This window comes from Strigops habroptila, chromosome 1, assembly GCF_004027225.2.
Source record: "Strigops habroptila isolate Jane chromosome 1, bStrHab1.2.pri, whole genome shotgun sequence".
In the NCBI taxonomy this organism is placed as follows: Eukaryota; Metazoa; Chordata; class Aves; order Psittaciformes; family Psittacidae; genus Strigops; species Strigops habroptila.
In genome coordinates, this window is record NC_044277.2 from 71,491,242 (window position 1) to 71,516,615 (window position 25,374).

Here is a 25,374-nt window from a genome sequence, read left to right on the forward strand (position 1 = left end):
ATTTTACCTCATAGATGTGATGGTAATTCATAAGAAAACAAGGTCTTCCTTTAGTTGTTCAGTCCAAACAGTTAGGAGGCTAGAGTAAAACTGTCAATTTATCATATTCTGACAGATATCGTATGTGGCAGTCGCAGCTACACTCAAATCTTTCTGAGACTTTAATTTAATGAGATGAAAGATGCAAATAATTGCTGAGTGGCATTCCCATCATCTATCAATGGTGCTTCTTTCATCAATGTGACAGGACCTCCAGTGCCCAGAGACAAGATGAAGAATTGTTTATTGAGATAAAATGTATGCTGGAAAATAGAATTGTACTGAAATATACCTTTAATGAACATTCATTAGGCATTTGGGAATAGGTGGCATTGCTAGAACAAAATGCCAAGTTTTATTGTGATCCAGTCATAGTGGAATGCTTTTTCTCCCTATGCCATCACACAAATGCAAAAAAAAGGAATTCTTTTCAGGTGAGCAAAATAGCATCCTGTACTTAGGATCTCTTGCCCATCATTATCAGTTACTGCTATCAGGATAAAGACAAATGTTTGGAAGTAAAATTTTAGATCAATAGTTAGTCCGAAAGATATGGTTACTATGGACAAGAAAAAATTACAAAGGAAGAAAATCTGGGGAAAGCAGACCTATATCTTACTCAGGAAAGCTGACAGTGTTTGTCCCTTCAAACCATTTGGATTACAAGTAACCATCAGTGGTAATAATGGCAGACACCTTGGTGACTTAAAGGAGGTAATAAGGTAAAACATAAGGCCCAGTGGAATAATCTCTTTCTCTCCACATACATTTTACTCCTAAGTTTGCAATCTAATAGGTTTGGTTATTACTCAAAGAAACAATATTATGCATAAAACATCTTTGGCTTCTCTCTGTCATTTGCCCTTTAGAAAGCATGGTATCACCAGGGTATGAGGATCCTCAGCTTGGCAGAAAAAAAAAAAGTAATTTGTTGTTTTGTAAATAATTGTCCAATTAACTAAACATTTTGCTTCATTTGCCAATAGGTTGGGCTTCTTTTACTTCCTCACTTTCATTTTGAATTGGGCCAAACCAGAAGTTTCAACTGTGTAGCACTACCAGTTAATTATAAGGAACAGTGAAAGTAGTTTATCTAGAGATATACCTGTAACAAGCACCAGGGAGCAGAGAGCATATGGAATATTTTTTCAATTCAGTATCATCTTAATCATAGATATTATCAATATTTACTGGTCTTATGTAAGAACCTTTCTCACAGGTATACACACTTTTCAATAACTTCTTTACGCATCACTATTAAAGAAACATATCCATATCATCTCCACATATCTTTGAAATAAAGAACCATAGGCATACCCTTCTTCTACCCATGACCATTTCTGAACCTACATTTTTCCCTCTTCTACTTCCCAGCCCCTCCAAGCCTCTTCAGAAGAAGCAAAACTACTTATCTTGATCTTTCAGCTGGAAAATGAGAAACATCTGTTCATGTTACATAAAGGAAAAAATCTCAAGCAGTTGTAAATACAAGACCTTGGTTACTGACTCTACTTCCAGAACTCAGATAACATATGATATCTTTTTGGAAGCTCACAAGTCACTAATTCCCCCTCAAAATGTTCTACTCATCACTGGGTGAGTCTAACTCGAGCTATTTTTTAAATTAGGCAATTTGTCATGAACTCAGTGCATTTGATTACTTTTTTTAAACCCTGGCTCCCATTGTCAAGTTATTATAGTCAAAAGTCACGATTTCTTTCATCAAAAAATATGTTTTCACACCAAAACTGCAGTAATAGCAACTGCATCTTAGTGTTCTTTTCAAAAAGCGAATCTCTTATGATTCTTATAGTGTCATCATTTATGCAAGTAATTATGTGAGGATTTTAGATCTCATGGACCTGAAGTAACAAAAACAATTATTTTGTGTACAGTTCATAGAACAGAATACTTTAACAGAAAATATACAGTTATTATTTTTATGGTTTCAGCAAGAAGTGGAGCTTCCTGAAAGGGTTGTTATTTACCCTTAATAACCTCTTAATTTATTTTGTGAAATCATATCCCTTTTGACTATCACTGCAGAGAAGCACTAGCAAGTGGATTTGGTAATAAAAATATTATTATAGCTGATCTCATCTTCTGGGATATAGTTACTGTATACTCAAGCCAAGAGAAAATCAGAAGGAAAGTGAGAGGTAAATTCAGGGGAGGGGAAATCTGTCTATTTTCTTAAGGAGAGGCAGAGAAAATGTCTAATCAAAATTATAATGATTTTCAATCATGATTCCAAGCACTCACTGAAAAGAGTATTGCAAGTTATGCCCCTATGACCACTCATACAACGTATGTAAACTACATAGATTTTTGAGGATTACTTTCTATAAGTTGTCTACTTCTATAACAAAATGTGAAATACAGCTTCATACTGTCAAGGAACACTCAATATCAGACTATAGTAAATTAGAATTAGAAAGAAATAAAGATGTCACATATGGCAACATGTTGGATTCTCAGATAAAATATTTACTTAGGTTTACATTACTGAAGAGTAAGGCTGTGCTGCACATCTTCCAAATCTCAGATTTCACTGTTCTAGGGGAAAAAAAACCAACCAAGTAAGTTCTTTGTAACGCTTGGCAAGAGCAGGATAAGAAGTTGCAGGCACTGGAACTACTCAAACAGGATATAAATGTTGTACATTTTATTGTGTATCATCAGTTTAGTTTCTATTTTTCGCTCATAATTTACATGTAGTGTATATTATACCTTACATTTGCAATGTAATGTTTAAATTAGCTTCTCTAAGAGCATCATCATGTGACTTAAAGAATGTTTATACACTGTGTTAATTTTCATTTATATACTCATATGAAGTTATATTAATTCTTTCAAAAAACAAGCAGAAAGTATGCATTGTTTACCTAGCAACACTCCTGTAGATGCCTGAATAACCGAGTATACTAAAGCATGCCAAGGGAAACATTTTTCAGAGAAAAGCAGATGATTGTTAGAGAGAAATTAAAACGCATTAAGATAACAAGATATTAATCAATCCACTATAATATAAGTAAAGATTATTTGGTTTAATTGGAATTCTATAATGCAATTAAAAATAATTTATTTTTAATTGCAATCCTTCCTTGAAAAGCAAAAAGAAGAAAGCTTTTTTATCGGTTTCCTTGTTTATTATCTCTCAGCAATTAATTTCCATACTGAGTTCTCATTTCACATACAAAAGCATATTTCCACACTTTGAACACTCTCAACATCCCATCATTTTTTTCTGTTCCAAATATTGTCATTATTAGTACAGATACAGATCAAAGGGCAAACAACACTTGAAAAAATCTCATAAAACTCAAATCACAAAACCTACTGTGAATATACAGTTATTGAGTGTACAGTTGCTTTATACTTCCAACATCAGCAGTCATTTCAGTCCCTATGTAGACAAGGGAAGTAACCTTCAGTGGGCAAATCAGACAATGTTAAATTCCTAATCTAAGTCATAACCTGTTAGAGATTTTTTTCTTTCTCTCAAACATCTATAGCCTCAGGAATCTGTTTTCCTGGTCTGACTTGGTTAGACAATGAAAACAATCCAAGCAAACAATACTGTTGATACGAAAGAAATGTTGAAACCTGGTTCAGTTTCAGTTTTGTTATTTTGGTTTGTTGGATTTGGGGTTTTTTTTAAGTCAAAAGTCTAGCCATTACTTTCTGACAGATAAAGACCCAATGCAGTTTTGTAATTTTATTAAACAAGAAAAAATTGTTGCCATGAAAAGAGTGAGCACAATATTTAGATGACACTTTACACTCTAGCTCACTGTCAAACTGAGTGAGTGGTGACCTTACACTAGCTTTGATGCAAGATGGGCTTCTCCCATAAAAAGCAGACTTTTCAGAAACAGCATATCAAAATTCTATTTCACTACTGCCAGGACTGAATGCAGTTAAAATACTTCTTCTTACAGTCAGAATCTGTATTTCTTCAAAAGGCAGAATTTTTATCTAATATATTATTTGGATGCTTCATGGGAACAAGACTATCCCTTCTATAACGAAAATGACAGTAAAGGCAACAGTGAATCTTTTTTACCTACATATTTTGAAATATTTCTTGAGAGAACTGAAGCTGCAATTGCAGTCAGTCTTGCACTCACTGAAAAACTGTCATAACAGTTTTGTGGACTAGTTAGATATAGGATAGAACTTTTTTTCCTTAATTTTGAAATATTATGAAAAATATCTAAAAACTGGTAACAACATTTTTTACTTGTATCAATTTTCTATTCCCTGCTACATTTTAAAACCTTTTCTCCTGCTTTTTGTTTGAACATATTCAGAGAATGAGTTTTGTAAACAAATTTCATATCAGAGATTAATTCCTCATGAATGATTTAGGTGGAAAGCTTCTGGAGTAAAAGAAGGCCAAAGAGGAAGGATGGATTTAATTTGAACTGTAAGTGAACCAGGCAGCTGGCTCTTTATTAAAGAAGATTGTACGTGAGCTTTCAAAATGAAGAGTAGGGAAAAGCTAAGATGCACAAAAGAGTGTATCTTTTACAGAGAAAGCAATACAAATTCTTGAACTCACAAAGGATAAGAAACAGTCATACAAGAAATGCCAGCGTGCCATTTAAATGGGATGCCAAAAGGACCAAAATGCATGCCTCAGTGATAAAAATCTGAGAAATAAGAGAGCAGAAAAAGAATGTCTAGCCAAGAAACACTGGAAACTTGTTGAAAGAAAAACACTGTCACACAGAAATGTCAAGGTACAAGAAATGCGAGAAAGAGAGAGTACTCTGTGCCAGTGATGAAACACTGTATCTTTAAAGGGCTGGTCCTATTATGACAGGAGCAGAGAGAATATCTTCATACTACTCTATCATCTACTCACATCTGAGGTGAAAATGGAAAGGTTCAGGGCTACAAGGTACAGAATGGCTTCTGGATGAGGAAGAAGCAAACTGGGACTCTCTAGATCAGACAAGCAACAATGGAGTTTTGTGCAATCAGAAACTGCAAGAACTGCCATGCTAGGGTAGGCCAGCTGCTCATGTCCTCTCTGAGGTCAAGAACTGAGAAGAAGCCAGCAGTCAGGGTCAAATCCAACAGAAGGAAGAAACTCTTCATGAAACAGGATGTTAGAGAGAGAATACACAGGTTCAAGTTCACAGAAGAAAATTATTGAGAACTACTGAATGGATACAGATAACAAAGTCAGCATTGTATTAAAATATGAAGTATGCCTACCTAATCTTCCTTTTCCTCTACAAAATTCTCATGACCACTGTTAGTAACAGGGTGCTAATGAAAATGATCTTTTGGTCCAACTTAGTAGAGCTGTATTTGAGGAGTATTTTATTCACAATTGGGTACTTGTTATCTGCCCTTGATCACTGGCTTCACAGGGTATTAACTCTGCTTCTCTGATGAACCCCAAACCTCACAGAATAAAAAAGTAATCCCTATGAAGCCTGCTTCCAAGTCGAAGTTCAAGTATGCATGCAAATACACATGCATATATTATTAGGAACAAAAAATTGCTCCCAGCAGAAACACAAATGCCTACAGTGAGAAGGAAAGAAGATCACGCATCACTGTCACGTGTAATTTTTTTAAACAAAAGCTTATTTCTGTCAAGATTTTGATCTGTTTCTGTTCCTCTGAACCTTACTCCATGAGAGCAAAGAGGATATAAAATACAACCAGTCAGAAATAAATGTCACTTTCTTTTACACCAAGATTAATTTATTATAGCTAGATACAACAAAAGTAGGATGTAAAACAAAGTGACTGTTCTTGTCTTCACCCTTCCTGAGTCTATCTATCTAACCTACACCTGATTTAGCAAAATCAGTATTTATTACGCTATTGGTTATTCCATACAATAAGTCAGAACTTAGGAGGACATCAAGCAAATTCTGTCCTCTGAAGACTGTATGAATCATAAGAAAGTTGCTACAATTTACTCATTTTTGTTAAACACCATTGTAACATATTAGATTTATGCTGCACCATTTGTTTGTTATTTTAGTACTAATACAGACAGCAGCAATACAATAATTATCCTGTCAGAGATTAAATTTTTAATTTTACTGGCTATATAAGGAGCTTATATTAAAGAGTCAACAAAAGAGACAGCAAGCATGCTTTTTAGTCTTTAGATCACATATATTCAGGCAAACAGTACTAGCTGTACTGCTTGCAGAAGCACTAAATGGTGACGCCCAATACCATAATGGTCATCAGCTAGATCATGAAGATCTAAATGATCCAACTAGAAGACTGGCAGCTGCGCCTATATAGATCTTTGCCTATTTCATCTGCTTTATGTTACAAAATACTCTTTGGTGTAAGACTTTCCTCACTGCATGTATTTCTGATACTATCCCACTTTTTGCATCTGCAGTACCAGCAATCTCCTGTCTCCCTGAGACACCTGAGAAGTGTACTAGCATCTCCTGAATAACTGTCTTCAGTATTCCAGTTACTTAACCTTAAAAAAGAACAGGGAAATTAAACCAAAACCTTCTCAAATCCAACCTCACATCTAGTCCACTGAGCTAATAAATAATTAATTGGTCCACATCATGACTGCAGACATTTCATGCCAAGTGTCTCATCTACCTGAAACCACCAGCACATTCCCTTGGTCTCAGAGCCACTGCAGTTCCTCACTGTATGTTTGGGCCAATCTCCATTTTATTTTGACTCCACCAATATTTCCTTACTTATTAATTTTCCTAGATAGATCTAGACTTCTGTAATTACAGAATCACAGAATGGTTTGAGTTAGAAGGGTCGTTAAAGATCATCTAGTTCCAGCCCCCTGCCACGGACAGGGACACCTTCCACTAGACCAGGTTGCTCCAAGCCCCGTCCAACCTGGCCTTGAACACTACCAGGGATGGGGCAGTCACAGCTTCTCTGGGCAACCTGTGCCAGTGCCTCACCGCCCTCACAGTGAACAAACGCTCCACGGAACTGTTGGGAGGGCAAGGATGCTGAAGGACAAATGCAAGGGGTGGCTGCTCCCACCAAACAGCATATAATCATATAATAATTATAAATGATAATTATTATTAATATAATTATATATCTTAATTATAATAATTATAATAATTATTATAAATTATATAATAATAATACAAATAACCATAGGAAAGAAGAGATTCCATGTAACAAAACTGGAGTTTTGCCAGTAAAATTCAATTTGGTGATCACAAACCAATCTCCAACTTCATATTTGTTGTCTTCTCATTCTTCTTTACCCTACTGGACGAGAACAACCCTCCCACTTACTATTTTCCGATATTTTTCCTGAGTTTTTCTCACAGGTTTCCTAAAATCTCCTTTTCATGATGGGAGACACTCACCTCAGATTTATCTTTAATAAGACTCTGGTGCAATTGCAGGACCCTTCCAAATTTCCCAGGGAAAAAAAAAAAAATTAAACAAAAAAATTCCAGCAAGCTTCAGTGCCAAGCTCCCCATCACAGGGCCACTTATCCATATGCCCTCATGTTTGTATGTTTTGATCACCATAAACCACAGTTAGCATTGGTCTAACATCTGTTCCCTTAGAAAACTAGTGTCTTTCTGAAGACACTGTTAAAATCCAAGAGAAGCTGGTATAACACTATAAATAGGAGGATTAAGAGGGGGCACTGAAATATAAACTGTGCTAATAATGCTATAAATCAAAATAATGCAATGCTGGCTTCTGGCACTGAGGTATTAAAAGGAGCAAATTCCCTCTAAGTCACTATAATGGGACAAATGTATCAACATAATCTTGCTGTTACTGTACAATCAGCCACAGAAATAACTGAAGACAATTTACTCCTCCAACCCTTCTAACTCCTCAGTACTGTAAAAGCCCTGTGTCTTTGCCCTTTTCAGATTCCAGTTCTTGACTGCTGTTCTACAGATGACTTATTCTCTTTCTTTCTGTAACAAAATCTTTTATTTATATGCAAGACTCTATTACAAAAACTTGGAACAAAGCCTGATTTTGTCAAGTAGTTGATTTAAAGGATTTGCATTTCTAAACATTCTGTATGCATTTTAATGCACTTAAATAAGAAAACCATCTGTGCATTTCTTTCTTTATTTGAAACTATGCTTGGCAAATAATCATTACAATTATAAGTAGCATAACATTAAGCATATGGTTAAATGACAACATATTTGATTATTTCAAGAAGAATTCACTTGAAAGCACTGTTTTGTTTAATATTAAAATTCATAAATCAAAGCTTTATAATAATAAAAGGCATCTACCTATACAATAATGCTGCTTTGCCTCAGGAGAAAATAGATGACCATTGTGTCTAGAGGTTTAGAGTTGTACATAAAGTTAGGTTCTTGGCACAGTTCAACATCCCATTTGGCCTATTGCTCAAGGAAACATTTGTTAAATTCTGCAAATTTCAGACATTGTGCCTGGAAATATTTACTGCTTCTATATGAACTTAAGGACATCCCATCTGAGCTTCAGCATATATTACTGCTGTTCTTGCCAGCCCATAATGAAATGTCATAGTCCCCAAAAGAAAGATATTGCATGAATGTATGCAACATCCCACTTCCTCACAATTTTCTTTTACTCCCAGGATACAAGACAAAAAACAGGCAGGAGGTCAGGATTTATTATATAAGAAAGAAAAAAAAGGAACTAATTTACAGAATTAAGCAATTTAGTCTTAGGTACCCTTTAACATTTATTCTTTCTCAGTTTTATTATGAAAGATGGTAAAGTCTGTGTTTCCTGGGAAGAATGCCCACCTAAAAAGCATAATTGTGCATTATCTCTTAAATCATGAAAAAATCTGCTGCATTTAGAACTAAAAATATAATTCCATGGAGCTGTTTGACCTGCAGATCCAGCCTGGGATCTGATATTTAAACTATGTTCTTTCTTGCTGCTTCATCACTCCCAGGTTATTTTCTGTTAAAAATTGCATGGGTGATGCGTGAGCTGAAAGTTTCCAACATATTGTCTCAATGATACATTTACTCAGCAGACTTAACAAGAAAACATACGGAAGTAAGAGAGGAAAATGGGCTTATGACTGTCTAGTCCCAATTACCTGTATAGGATCATATGTAATTTTCTTAATTACACTCCTCATATGTAAAAATTAAAATAAATTAGAGAAGTCTATGGGGAAACATGTATTCTGGATAGTGCTGAACAAACTCCTCTATAAAACAACTTATTCTGTTTTACCAGTGAGGGTGGGTAACAACAAACTTTGAAGTTCAGCTTCAAACTGTCAAGAAAATATGTATATGAAAATAAAAACATTAGGTGGTCACAAGGGTGAGAGGAAGTGATATATCTGAAATTTTTGGCCCTGAAAATCCAAGTAGAAAGTACACACCTGCCACAATCATGAAAGCTGCAGGAAGACTATGGAGTTTTGAAAGGGACAGCTGGAGACACAGAGTAACAAGAGCAACATTTGTACTTTTTTATTAGTTATTAGGAATGAGCTACTAATGGAAAAAGAAATCAAACTAGATCATGTTCACCTTCTGTATCATTTTTCAGAGGAGACAAATAATGTAAAACAGAGGTAGTGTTTTGCATATTTCAGGATTTAAAATTTAGTGTGGTGAAGGGCAGTTGCAGTTTTCCATGAACCCAATGAACAGGAACAGCATAGGACACAAGTAAACCTTTCCTCAAGAGGTGTTTTGTACATTGAGAGCAAAGGAAAATGTTTTCCAAGATCAATGCATGAGAGCTTGGGCCGGTTAGCTCAACTCATCCAAGCAAATTGATGCAGCTTGTTTCCTTTCTCTTCTTTTCTCTATGCTCTTCATTGGAAGAACATGCCTTTCTCTCCTTTTCACTCTTGTTCTGATAAATCTTTTAAACTTACCAAGTTACATGGAAAAAGGATATTTATTTATGTCAGCACAAAGCCAAGGTATTGGCTAAACCAATTTCTTTTCTTGTTCTCTGAAAATGTATTTGCTTTTATCAGTGGCATAATCTCAGTAGCAGAACCTCGGAGAAGCTACCTTCAGGCTTCACTATAAGCCACCATCATAAAGTTCTCTTCTGGCATGCAAAACACAGGTTCAGACATACCTCACATCCACTAGACATTTTAACTCAAACAAAACCCCACTATGATGTTCAATTAGAGATCGACCTTGCTAAGAGCTGCATAAGGACAAGAAATGAACTTCACAATGTTTGGCCTGTTTTCACTGTAATCTCATTTTCTTAACCCACGGTAGCCTGACAATTGTTCTATGCTACTTTTCACTGTGCTGCATATTTCTCTCATAGACTCCTTAATAAAATCTTGGAAGAAATTCCATCTAGTTCCAGAGAGTTGATAGCTTTCATTTGTGCTAAATTACTAAGTGCTTGTGTCTCACTGGTCACAAAGTCATTCAGAATACTGCATAAACAATTAGTGTCAGATGACATATTTTTCCTGATCTCTCAAGTAAATACACTAGAGAAGCATCCATGTAATTGTCTGTTTTACTTCCATCTTCTTTTCTAATCCACTCATTTGATGTTTTAATTTCTTTCTTCAGTGAATTCTGCTTTGTTACCTAAAAAAGTCTTGTATATGTGTTTCTATAGGTCTAATTTTAGTTCTCTTAGTGTAGCTAATGCATTCTTCTTTTCACAGCATTCAGTATTTTGCTTGAATTCTTTTCATTATTTATGTCCTTTTCTGTTGTTGCTTGCACTTTTCACATCGTTGTTAACTTTTATTCTTGTCTAAATTGGTCTAGTAATTTTACACTATGTTTAGTCAGGATCTTTTCTTATGCTGAATAGATATTTATATAAACTAAGATATTTATTGCTGAGTCCTTCATATTTCACTCAAATTCATTCCAGTCCACTGAGAACTTTCAGATGCTTGTTTTGTTCGCTGTTACAAATAATTACTGTGTAAAATTTTAAGTCTGAAGTAAAGTAATACTAGTAATGCCATGAATCTAAAACAGGATCTAGAGGTCCCATTTCCCCCACCACAACTCTGTTTACATGGTAGGCATTGATTATTTCACTTTCTATTAAAAAAAATTATTTGAACTTTAATTCAGCACTTATTGCTTTGTGATCTCCAGGATTTTCTTACCATCAAATATAATCTGACATTTACAGACAAACACTTAAGAGAGAGCTTGAGATTTAAAAAATGACCAATTAGTCAAGGCTTGCCTATTAAAAGCAATTAGAAATACTCAAGAATACCACTATGCCCTCAGCAAATGACCACAAATATCCCAGCATTAGCTAATAATGCCAGGTGGTTCCATATGGTCAATAACAACAAACGTTGCCCGTACAATACAATTAAAGTGTATGTAGATACTGATGGCTTGGATCACCTTCTACCCTAAAGCAGGTATGGCTCTGAACTCAAATTAAAACTCAGTTCACTGACATCCAGGGAACAGAAGAGTTCAAGTGAGTTCAGGAATTTGCCCAGATCATTTTGTGCAGTGGTCCTTCCCATATGGTACAGGCTGATAAACAGCAAGTCTGCTATAAAACAGTGGTTTCAGAAATACCTCAGAGCATTTTACCTACCTCAAGAAATGCAGGTGCCAAGGCTTTTGTTTCAGTGGCCGCACTGCAGTGACCTTTCTCAGTCAGACCAAGGATTTGACACATACACCCAAGGAAGACCACAGCTTCGGTGAGTAACACACACAAGGGAAAAATCAGCTGTGCCCTGTCAAGCATTTGCTCTGCCACCCCTGGATCTCTGCAGCCTCATGCCCTCCCGCGCAGGAGGGTCTGGCGGTGGGTTCTTGCGCAGTCCTGCCCAGAGTCAGCCTCAGGGCTTGGACTTCTCAGCTGGGAGGGAGCCAGGTGGAAGCAGGCTGTGAGGAGTCCCTACATATTCCCCCTTCTTAAGGTTATTTGAAGCTCAGCCATCACTCCCAGCCTGTGCCATGTCATGGCCACTTCCTGCCCCAGGCCTACACCACCAATGTGGTTTCCCAGCCAGGAATTATCCTGGCCTCATCCCTGCAGCTGCCACTGGGCCTCATGTGGCTGGGGGTTGGGGTGAGTGCCTGCCTATGTCATGGCCCCCAGCTCCCCTGCCCCTCAAAACTGACTGCCAAAGGAGAAAGTCTCCCATCAAACCACAGAAAATCATTGTTCAAGGAAAATGAAGTGATTTTCCGAAATGCAAAATCTGGATTTAAGGCAGTCTAATCAGAAGATACCTGTTTTGGCAGGTGTTTTCCTTAGCAGTTGTAGACAGTATTGCTCCATAGATGTCATTTGCCCAAACCCACAAACATTAGCACCTTCTGTGTCACCATACAGTGACTTTTTTTACTGCTGTGGGGCTGTGGGGGAAAAAAGCATCTTCAAGAAATTATCCTTTGATGGCACTAAAGATCTTACACAACAAAATGAACTCGTATTTCTAGCCTTGTCTACAGCAGAATAATTTTTGTACCCAAGGCTGGATATTGACAGTACAGTTGCAGTCACCATCTCCATGTCTTCTCATTTTGCAACTTATGTTAAGCAACTTATGTTAAACTGGAATAATGTGTGGCAACAATGGCACGGATACATTGTATTTCTTACAACAAATACATGTATATATATCTCCTATGTTCAAATATGTAGTTGTGCAGACTTCTTTTATACAATAATCTCAAATCTGATTTCAGAGTGATTGATGGTAGAGCTGTGTGTTCATTCCTACTGCTTACAGCAGGATTAGTACACAAACATATCTCACCTTTTATACCCACTCATCCCTCTGCAATCTCTTTTCTTGACTGAATAGTACTACTGGCACTTTCTCATTCAGTGCAGATTTCTTGTCAAACATCATTGCCAGATCTCAGTGAAAAAAACCTTTGCAATTTGTGGTATTGGAGGTACCACAGGATAGTATATTCTGATATATTTTTAGTGAGTTAGAAATGCTACATAATTTTTATAGATGTGGGAAGGGCAACAACTTTTATAATAAAAGTTAAGAAAAAAATCTGTAACACATAACCTGAAAACCTAATTAACAGCTGTCTTCAAGAACATAAATCTAGAATTAATTCAATTTTTATTTGAGCTTTCATTTCAATATTATAACAGATTTTTGAACCAACAGCCAGTGGAAACCTCACTGCATTGTAGACATAATCTGAATACTGACAGATGTCACCTACTGGGGAGTGTACTGCTTTCAGTTAACATTGCCTCATGTTTAAAAGAACATATTCTTGATTGAAAAGCCTCCTATCAAAATCTTATAAAAGACAACCCACTACAACAATTAATTATCTTGTGTGGATAAAGCACATTTAAATTATCTAGAACATTTTTCAGCCTTTAGCTGGATCATTTTTTGAAGGTAACAAGAAATGCCTCAGTCTGGATAATTTTTTTCAACTTTGTCCACTTTGCACAGAAAAACTTTCATGACATTATGTAATTTTCTGTGCAATATTTTTCAGAACCTGTTATACAAATCACAAGTCACAGTGACTATTTTAAGTTTTTCTATTTTATTTGTAATCATATACTGAAGAACCTTTCACTTACAGTTGCCACTAACAATTCAATGTTCACTGTTTGTTTTTAGGCCACTGGTACCTGACATTATACCTGCAATGAGGTACTGCAAGACATCATGGCCACTCAAGGGGACAGGAACCAGGTCCTGTGTAGCAGGACAGTAGATTGAGATGAAACTTTGCTGTCCTCAATCACATGCAGTAAGCACTGGAAATCTTATACTTCCCTATAAAATCTATGACTGCTATATGATAGCCTTCAGAAGCTTTCTTACTTAAATCAATCAGCAACCCATAAAGATGTCCAAAAGGAACAATCATGCAGCCGTTACAACATACTCATTTCCGTGAGGAACAAAAGACGTACCAAAGAAGCTTCTCAAATTCTCTTTGTAAACTGTCCCCAGTTACAGTCAGACCTGTATGTAGAGGACAGAGAATATAACCAAAACCCCAACAAACTCTATGTAAATTCAGAAATCTGCGGAAGTATAAACCACTATTCCACCAGAAGATACAAAAAAGAATCCTAGACATATGAATGTGCTCTGTTGTACATGGAGTTGCATGCTGTCACTGAAGACAAAATAATGGTGGGTAAAAAGATTAATGGTAACTGACATATTCAGTGCACTGAAGTCAGATCCAGCTTGATGGAGATGTCAAACCATCCGATTGCAAGAGAAATTGGTAGTTCAAATACAGGAACCATACTCAGATGTCAGTTTTTAAGTTCGCTGTGTTAACCATGGAATTTTCTTTATGTGCCCTCAGGAACTTAGTAATAAACTTGCTGATAGTTGTTGAAGTTCATGTTCTTTCCTATATAACTCATTTATATAGAAAAAGAGAATGTGAAATGCATCTGAAAAATTCCTACCGCTTCACCGAGATCTTTTTTAGATTTAAAAATTGATCTTGTTTATCCATCACAGTTAAACTGGGGATCTCCAAAATCCAAACTGCCCTTCAAAATTCTGAAAAAACAACAGTAATATTTGCTCCTGCTCAGAAAAAAAACTCTCTGGAGCCACAATCTTTCCCACTCGCTATAAAGTCTTTGTTTTTCATAATGATCATAATTGCCAACAAGAAAACACAATGACTACTCACTACTGACTTTCAGACTTGTAACTCTTATTTTATGGAAGATTAAGGTGTTTTTCAGACTAATCCTTTGCATATAAATCATTCCCGCCTCCCTTTTAATTCAGGGGTTTGGTTCTCCTTTGCCTTCACAATTTCAAAACTCAAAATCAAGTTTAGAAAAACTCAAGAAACAAGTAGTGTGAGTCTTCAAGGCCATCAGCTCCTCAATAAACATTTCCAAAGAGAAAAACTAGAGAAACATGCAACGAGGTGTTGTATGTATAATGCCTGCAGTTTGCTGATGCTTTTTAACTACTTCAGGATTTTACTGCAAGAAGGAAAAGTTGCATAAAAATGTAAAATGCCCCTTTCTTGTAGGTTCTGGATACACTGGCACACCTATCTAAGGCATCAGTTCACAAACTGGATTATCAAAGATTCATTCAGCAAAAAATATCTGTTCATATAAACCAAGGTGCAGGAACATAAGCCTGAGATTATTAAGAAGGTTGTTTTGAACAGTCAAATCAGTGCTATGCCTGAGTTCAAAGCTGTTTTGGCTGCAGTGTATATTGCTGTGAAATTAAAGCAGGTAGTATATTCAGACATGGGTAAAAATAAACACAACTGTTGAAATTACAAATTGGAAAAAGTGTTTGTAACTATGCTCATATAACATCCCCAGTTACATGATCCCAGGAGACATGCTAGCCTGAAACTATTTCAGAGGTGGTAATAGCATAAAATATCATCCTGAGAGACAATTAATAAGAACATCTGATTTATGTTCTACATATCACTCATTACTCCAGATTCTATCACCTGTGGAGAGAGTCCTTTTTCTCTTTAACTGCATGGTCCTGGGATTTTCAATCTTTCTCCACATGGAGTATTTTCCCATGGGGTTTTTTATTTCTATTTTTCAGTTCCCTGCCTTCCTAATAATTTTGTTTTGTTTGCTTTCCTTTCTTTTTAAGGACTACTACAGGAGGCAGTAGCCACAGGAGGACATACTATTGATTTATATAATGACAGCTTATCAGTATGAATTTGACCTGTTGCTTTATATTACAGGCTGCCAAACTCCATAGTTGAGTCTGATTGCCCTGTCTAAAACAAAGTATATATCCACTCAGCTGTCAAAGATGGGACTGCAGCTTGTGTATACACATCTGAATACCTTTAAATGCGCTAGTTCAGGTGAGGAAGGTAGAGTGGTTCAGCATAGGCTATAAAGCCCACCTGGGAAGCTGTGTAAATATTCTGGCAATTATGCTCTGTGTTGCTGTGACTACACTGCCAGGAGTACCTGAACTAGCTCTTTTTAAAATGAGCTTGGGCAACAGACATGAGCTGGAGATGCCACAGCCCTACTGGGGGGCCCTAACCCTCATTTCAAACAAGAGCTACAGAGCAAGGATGGGAGCAACCTCTTGTCCTTTGTAACCTGTTCTGTAACATGCAGCTGGAAAATAGGAAGGTTTCACTTGCCGAGTAGGTCCTACACTGATTGAGCTCTCTGGAAAACAAAAGCCTCCACAGAGCAATGAGGGCAGTGTATATACTCAGCACGCAATACAGTGTGTAGGTAGCACTGTACATAGGGAGTGTTACACTTTAAATACAGGTATCTGAGACCATGCTGCTTTTTTTAAAATAAAGTCACACCTTTAAATGTATAAATAAGGAATTAAAAACTTCATTTTAGCCATCTACTTTCTGTAATATTTTCACTTCAACTGTAGTCTACATGACAGATGTCAAATTCCCTAATTCTGACTCCTGCCTTCAATGTGAATTGTTTGCTTGTGCTTCTGCTGAGATACTTAACAGGGCTCAAGATAATCTCTGAAAAGAGTTTAAAGAAAATAAGCTTAATTATGGGTATATATGTGGAATGTAACATTCAAGATATCCTTCCACAGTGTGTATGATGAATTACTTACTGATAGTCCCAGTGAACAAATAATTTATTACCTGCATATCTTTGCTGTAGAAAATAAAAAAATACATCTTACTCAAGTGTAGTAATCTATTGATTACTCAATGACAGCTTCTGCTTCTGTGGTTTAGGTGTCTACTATAACATCAACCTTTGATGTCTACTAGAATATAAACCTTTGGAAGAAGTTCTTGCATGGAGGGAAGGGCACAAAGATTAATTCTGAGCAAAACATCAAGTTCTGAAACACCCAGTTTAGATCCAGACAATGACGAAAAAAAGCCAAATCCAAATTATTTCAAGTTATGTTTCCTGCAGTGTATAAAAAGGTCTTGTATATTAACTATCATGCAGAAGGAATTACTGGATTTACACTATGATGTGAATTGTAGAGCATGAGTCATAACATTCTTCGTTTTCAAATGCTTGAATGAAAATGCTTGCAGACAGAGAGTAACTTAAGTGGACGTAGTTCATAACTGCAAAATGAGAGATGACAATGATTGCAATTTGTATCCACAAAGTTGTGGTATTTGCATAAGGTTTCAGGTCAAGGACGGATGGAAAACAGCCATTTGGGGACTAATCAGCTATCTATAGTGTTAACATGTAACCCTGATATATCTATTCAGCCAAAGGAAAAAAAACACCATCCTTTTTTGCTAAATCACCTACTTAGTCTGCTTCTACAAATACAGTAACATCTACAAATATAAGGCTGGTATCATACCTATTGATACAGTTCTGAATATGACAGTAGTATCTAGAGACTCCAACTAAGAGGCAGGCACGATTATAGTTGGATATTGCACAAACTCACTCCAAGACAGACTTCTGCTGGAGGAGCTCAGCTTTATACAGGAGAGAGAAAAGCTGGGAAGAAGCAAACATTAATGCCCCCATTTTTAGAATGGATAATGTAGCACACAAAAACTTAACGAATTGCCATGTCTACTGTTTAATGCCAGTGGAATTTAGATATCAAATAACTTTGAAACTGCAGGATGAAATCATGTGTTCTGGTCTGCAGTTAATTGAGGAACCAAACTATGACCTGCTGAATTTGAGTTGAGAGCTTTAACAAAAAAGCATATGAAATCTACCAAAACCAAGAAACCAAACATCCTCCCACCTGCCTCCATCCCCAAAACTCAGAAGAATCTCACCACCATTCATATTGCTATTTCACCAGTCGTCTCCCTTGTGTTTCAAAAGATAACACTAATGACATGCTGATTGACATAGTGCATTTTTGCTTGTTTTGAATTCAAGACAGGTAAATGTATGTTTTTGTTTTGGTTTTGTACCTTCTGTATTCAAAGAGCAAGAAATGTCATTTTCAAGATGATGCACAATGAGGACAGAGTTTCTATTAAAAAAAATGACAAAAGATACGTTTCTTTTATATCATTGCTTTGAACAGATGGTTTAGGAAGCCAGCCTTGATGATGCAAATATAAACAAAGCCTTCAAGCTGAAAAGCTATCTTCATCGTGTGTTGAACAGAGCACAAACTGAATTTTATAACCAAAGAGATGGGGCTATGCAGTTGTATTGGCAGCAAACCTAATTTTCAAGCTGCCCTCAGGCATCAAGACCAGCAGAATATTTGAAAGGACTGTGCAGAGGATTATTGTTTGATCCCTGTCTCAAGCTCAGAATTTGCACTGTGCTTCCCTCTCTGTTGATAAACATCTCTGTTCCCATAGGCAAAGCTAGGCACTTTCACTTACGACTCCAAATGCCTTCTTTGAGATTAGGTGAGCTCTCTCCCAGGGAGCAGGATGAAGCTCAGAGGATTTGGAGACGCAAAAGGAACACAAAGAACAGTAGGAACATCATCTTCTCTTTTGTGCTTATTTAATTATTAATATTGTTTCAACCAGAAGCACCATGGAGGTGAATATATAGCATGTGAACAGAGCAACTCAGCTTCCTTAACTTACCTACACTTGAAAATAGGAAAAAATTAATGAGGCTGGGAAGGGATGACTGAGATATAAAGGAAGGATAAGATTTATACCTTACTCCATAAGTTTAAGAGTTATTTAATTTTAAGAGCTACCTAAGAGCTGTATGTTTTCTAGTGTTAAGTATATATCTTCATTGTCTCCATGATGCCTTTCACCACCCTTTTGTTATTTCTCAGGGAAATGCAATATTTCTTCTCTCAAAATCAGTATGAAGCGAAGGGGAAGAAATGGGGTGCAGCTCACCTTTGCACTGTGTAACAGTGCTTTTCTGTGAAGGACTTATTTAGTACTTCGAATTCAAATGTTATGAGAGGCAATGAAAACCCTTCAGTTTTACTATTCTCAAACCAATCTCGTGACAATAATTTTCACAGTGCCATTAGTTACAGAAAAAACCACTTGTGACACATTAGGTCTATCTAGCCTTCATATTGTGTACATCAGCAATTTTTTTAAAAACACAGAAATTATCTTTCCTTTTTCTAACTTATTTTTACCAGTGCTTCATCATGTTTGCCTTTTTTATATATTTGAATTTTACACATAGTTTTGCTTTACACACATTTGGGACTAGATTAAAACAGTGCTTCTTATTTGCATTAAGAAAGAGATATAAACAAAGGAATCAATCAATTAATTGCTTTTTGTTGATGATTACAACTGTTTCTGTAGTTTATTCTAACAACTATTTATACTGCAATTTGAGCTCAGAGACCTATGAAAATTAAATCCTGATTTCAGGACATAACAATTAAGAATGATGAGTAGAAAAAACTACTGAATATTTTCTACCTTCCATGTTACTGTTTATAGTGGAAATATGTGAATTGGTCACAGATCACAAATCTTGTCCCTAGCTCCTAAAAATAAGTCTGATTGATTGATTATTTATTGTAGCTTATTAGCACTGTTACTGACTGGAAGACGGAGAAGAAAAGACTTAAGGATGTTTTCAAGCTTAACTTTAAACAGACAAATTCTCTCAGCAGCTGTTGCTATTCATTGAAAAACAATGATGTTCACAACAGTCAAAAAATGTGTTGCTCTTCACTAGACATTGAAGATAAATCCTTTGTAGAAAACGCAGAATTGACCTGTGATAAAAAGAGAAAGCTTACAGTGAGCAGAAATTAAGAAAGAACAAGCAGGGTCTCAAGTAGCTTCCAAAGGCTCTGATAATTAAAATTATTTAATGAGGAGAATATTTTATTCTCCCCAAATGTTCTAGGTCCAAGATTTTTATGCTTACTGAGAAATGGGCTTCATATTTTGTCCATGAACATATAGGGAGGATCCTTATAATAATTCAACTTCGAAACAAAAAAAGGAAAAGAATAGACTGGACAGAAAAACTGCCTATATAAAGGACTTTCAAAGTTACCGTAATCTCTTTATAAAAGACACAGACTTCACTGACAGCCTGAAGTGACAGGCACTGTAATTGAAGAGACTTAGGTTAAAATCAATGAGTAAACTTTGAAGTGCTAATCAGAGCTATAGTGTTGATCGATTTTGAATAATTTTAAGCCTACTTATCAAATGATCTGGACTGACAATTAGTAAAGCATTAAAATAATGAGTTCAGGAAGAAACAAGGGGTATTGATCAGAAATGGAGAGGGGGAGAAGAGGCGGAAAGAAAGAATACCTGAATTTCAGAGTGAAAAATATTTCCCAGATGATGGAAACACAAGGTTATTGCTGCCTAAATGCAGAAAATAGACAAAAGCTTAATTAGAAAAAAAAAAAAAAAATTAGATGACTGCTCCACCAGAAGAGTGGTGATGGGAATTATTCACAGTGAATAACACACTCAGAATTAATAAATGTTTCTGACTGAACATAAACTATCCAAACAGTATACATATCTATAGACATTATCTAGACATTTTTAGAAGCATGTTAGCCTTTGGAGCACTACAATGTTATTTTCTGTGAGTTTTCTGATGCCACTGACCACCTCTAATTCACTGCTTCTATTGGGCAAACAACATATTTCCGTGTGCAAAAGGAACTCTGAGGGCCCAAGATCTGTCCCAGAAAATTTTATCACCCTTTTGCATTATTAAGTAGCTCAAAGCAATCACAAGCATAAAGAGGGGGAGCTGTCTAAATACCCACTACCCAAAGAAAAAGGTATACATGCATTAAGCAAATATCTATCAGAGACAAGACAACACAAGCAATAGCATCCGAATGCACACAGGAGGAAACTTAGAACTACTGAAATAGTTCGAGTGGTGAATGTGCAGATTGGGCACTTTCAGTCCAACTGAGATATGTCCACTCAATGCAATGACCTGACTGATGCTGTCCTTTGAAACAAGAATATGCTGTGAATACACATAACCCCTAATAGCAGCAGGTCTGAATTCCTGCACAGACTCTGAGTTCTTATAAACTGGATAGTGAGGTTTAAAAATACAGCCTTAACCCAAATTAACACCAATGAGTCATCCCTGTCTGTCCTAGCTAAAAACAGAAGCCAACAATAGCTTTGAGGAAAAGATTTGCAAAATCTTCAGCAATGTTAGCACACCAGCCTAATGACACCATCCTGAAAAGATTCAGTTTAAACTGTACCAGGTCAGGTTTCTGGCAACAAACACCAATTCAGCTACGCTTTTGGCATCATATATATTGGAAAGTGACAGATCAAAAAGAGGGGAACAAATAGTGCCCAACAAGTTATACTCTAGTTTTTTTCCTGTTGCAGTTTCAAACCCATCGACTGCAGACACACATTGCCCTTTTTATTTCTCTGACATGCAAACATGCTCCAAACCACCCAGTGCTACTTGCACTTTCAATTATATTTTTTGCTGGCATTGTAGGATAAAGTTCTTCATGTAAACAACAGAGCTCCTGGTACACGCATCATTTATTCTCTGGCTACATCAGTAGAATCATCCCTGACCTACTTTTCCTTACTTTTTCCATCTGTACTTTTGATTATGTTCCTATTTACAGGGCTGCCACTTGATGTCTTTCATTTCTTGTTTGAAAATGTCTCATATATGGGAACATTTCTCTGCTACTGACCTTTCCAGATTCCATTATTTTGAGATGCCCTTGCATGTTTTTACAAATAATCATGCTGTTTAGGTTACCCAGAATGGGATAGCCCTGTAACAGACTATCAAACAGTAAAGGAAAATGTAAGATTGCCAAGCCTGAAGATTTAGATATCAAGGCACAACTGAAATAATTCTCCTTACTATCCTATTTCAGAAAAAGAAAGAAGGATGCTATAGTTTAACCAAATGGAATTCTGTGGGCAAGAGACCAGCCTTAGCTAAGCTCTTCAGGTGTATGTCTGACAGTGCAAAATATTTTGAAGTGTCTATAAACAGAAATTATCCAAAGCAATAGGAAAAAATGGCGCAGGTTGAGTCGCGCTTTTCATAAACAGATGGTTGTCGTGGTTTAACTCCAGCCAGCAACTAAGTATCACGCAGCCACTCGTTCACCCCCACACGTAGATCCATGGGATGGGGAGGAAAATCAGAAAAAAGTGAGTTAAAAGCAGTTTAATAATTGAAATAAAGTAAAATATAATACTAATAATAATGATATTAATACTAATGCTAAATAATAATAACAATAATAATAATAATAATAATAAAGGAGGCAAGAAGAGACAGAAAGAAATAAAAACCAAGAAAAGAAAATTGATGCACAATACAATTGCTCACCACCCGCCAACCGATACCCAGCCCGAGCTGAGAAGTGACCAATCCCTTCCAAGTAACTCCCCCCCGTTTATATATTGGGCATGACGTGCTGTGCCATGGAATACCCCCTTTGGCTAGTTTGGGTCAGCTGTCCTGTCTCTGCTCCCTCCTGGCTTCTTGTGCCCTTCCTCACTTGCAGAGCATGAAAGATGAAAAGTCCTTGTTTTAGGGTAAACATTACTTAGCAACAACTAAAACATCATCTGTTATCAATGTTATTCTCAGACTAAATCCAAACACAGCATGTTACCAGCTACTAGGAAGAAAATTAACTCTGTCCCAGCTGAAACCAGGCCAATGGTAGATACACTTTTAGAATGCATACCTTCTTTTTTTGCATACCATTGAAATATGCAACCACTGAATTCCTTTCTCTGAGTTCAGAAACATCAACGTGTGCTCAGTAAAGAACCATTTGACAAAGCCACTAAAAGTAGATAGTCACTACAAGCAGAATATGTTTACCTTAACTTTCCCCATCCAATCTAAATAAATCATTTATGCTTTGAGGTGATGGAAACATTCTACACCTTCCCAGAAGATGATTAATCCCACCTGTTTTATGATGGGAAGCAAACATCTAGAGAGACAATTTACGACAGAGAAAAAGAACATGACAAAAAGAATGTTAGTCCTAATTTGCATATTCTGAAAATAAGGCAAATAAAGGAGAAAGATCTATAGATTATACTGGCTGAAACAACAACAAAAAACCCATGCAACAACACACATGGGGAAAATAAATAACTTTTAGAGCATTCTTGGGATATGGCATAGCCAATAGCCGCATCCCAATTTTCATTTACGTATTTATTTAAGACATAATGCCAAATCCTCAGCTGCTATAAACCATTATTATTCCATTTAAGTCAATAAGACTTCATTAATTTACACCAGTAGGATGTTTGGTCAATAAAATTTACAATCAAAGGAAAAATTAGAGCAGATGGCAGGCAGAAAGATTAAGGGACTATGTGAATTTAGCCAAAATAGAGAATATAAAGAAACAAGGTCTTTACTCTTTGAAAAATAAACTAGTGGACCTCATGCAGAAAATTATGAAGGAGCAGGGGCAGATGTTTCAACATATTTGAACTACTGTGACATGAAAGAACCCAGGGTACCGACTGAAACTTAAGGAAGCTTTAGGACTTAAAACCAGAAAGGCATACTTTCCTTCAGAGAAACTTTTAAAATATCCCTATATACTCGGGCAAATCTCTTCAGACTTTTCTTCAGCTGGTTCCCGTAGCTCCTAACCTACCTGTCCTTTTTGAACCCTGACACAACAGTGCTACTGTGTTTTCACAGGACACTCTGGAATTTTATGTGCCAAGGACTTGGCTATTGCTGTTTCAATAAGAGGACTATTCATCCAACAACTGTACATGGTACTATGACTCACTTTACAACTCAAGGAAGCAAAGTTCTACATTGTCAAATAATTTTTACGAGCAAATTACTGTGCAGAATTTTTTATCTCAACCTGAGTTTATAAAAATGTGTACAGTATGAACTATTTTACTGAAGGAACATAAGAGTGTATGGATTTGAGTAACAGAATATATAAATAATTCCAGGCACAATTGTTAGCACTCATAACTGTGTTTGCAAGAATAAAGTATTGCCACCTGCATCTAAAACTAGCTATAATTTTATGTACACAAACAAAGCTCCTTGTGAAGATTTGTTTTGAAAGGAATATAAAAAGTTAAAAGGAGTATAAAAAGTCCCTCTGGGGACCTAGTCAGCTCATCTTCTATCTGAGTTTTAATTCAAGCAGTCAGCATGTCAAATATTCTTCAGACATACCAGAAAAGTATTTATACAGTTATGCATATATGACAAGTAAGAAGTTTGGTTTTCATCACCGTATTTTACCATGCCTTTCCAGGGATCACTGAAATGTTAAAGAGTTTTAGTGCTATACATGTGTGCATGTCTGGGGCACAGATCTTGTGATAGTTACACAGTAGTTTTCTGGCCTACCTAGGAAAAACTTGGTATTTGAAATAAATCTTAGGTTTGCTATTTGTTATTATTAAGAAACATTTCTATGGTCAGATGGACATATGCAATGCTGTCTTTCTTATCCTTTGAATTTAAATCATTGTGGGCATTTTTTAGTAAATTCTGCCACAGTCCAAAAGGTAAGGGTTTATACATATCTATAAATATATTTGTATATTATAACTTCTCTCTCTCATTACATACATAATATGTAAGTAAGAGTACATATATATAAAACTTTCTATAAGTGCCATATACAAACCTTCTCACTCCCACAAAGAAAACCTCTCAACCCACAGCACTGCCTACACTAAGATCCCCATACACCATGATGAGGGTCCCGCCTAAAGAAAGAGAGGAGTTGTGGCCTACCCAGCTCATGTAACGCATCAGCAGTGAGCAGCAAAGAGAAACAGCATTCTCTGACCTTCCCTTTTATTGATTCCTGAAAACACTTTGTATTCTGTGTTTATTTTGCTTTAAGCTTTCCCAGATTAAATATACCAACATACAACACTCGAAAAGTGCTGCCTTGGGTATCACGCTGCTCTGCATTCATGAGCTTTCCTTGGGTCTCCTCCTCCCTCCTATCAGTTTTGTCTTCCTGAGTCTTGACTCCTCAGTTTCTTTGGAAAGCAAGACAAGACAATACGTTGTTTGTCTCTGCTTACAAGTTGAAAGCTTTCCACTTCCACTTCTGGTCAATACTGATGTAGCAGCACAAAATATACTTTCAAGATGAAATACCTGTAGAAAGCAAGCACGCACTACAGAATTTCTGTTCTGTTGATGACTATAAAAAATCGTGAACATGAGGAATTGCAAGTACCCAAGTGCATACAGAAAAGCTGCAGCTACCATGGCAGTTTCCCTTGGGATGTCATGTATACAACAGATGTACTTTATGGATCTGATTAAAACCAGCCAATTATTGTGAATCACAGTATTCTGAAGGTGCCAACATTTCCATAGAGTATTCTTAAATATCCAGAATTATTTGCCAATGGTTCTTGCATATACAAAGATTTAAACTTACTAAATCTAATTATTAACCACCTTATGTAAACTATTTTACACTGACA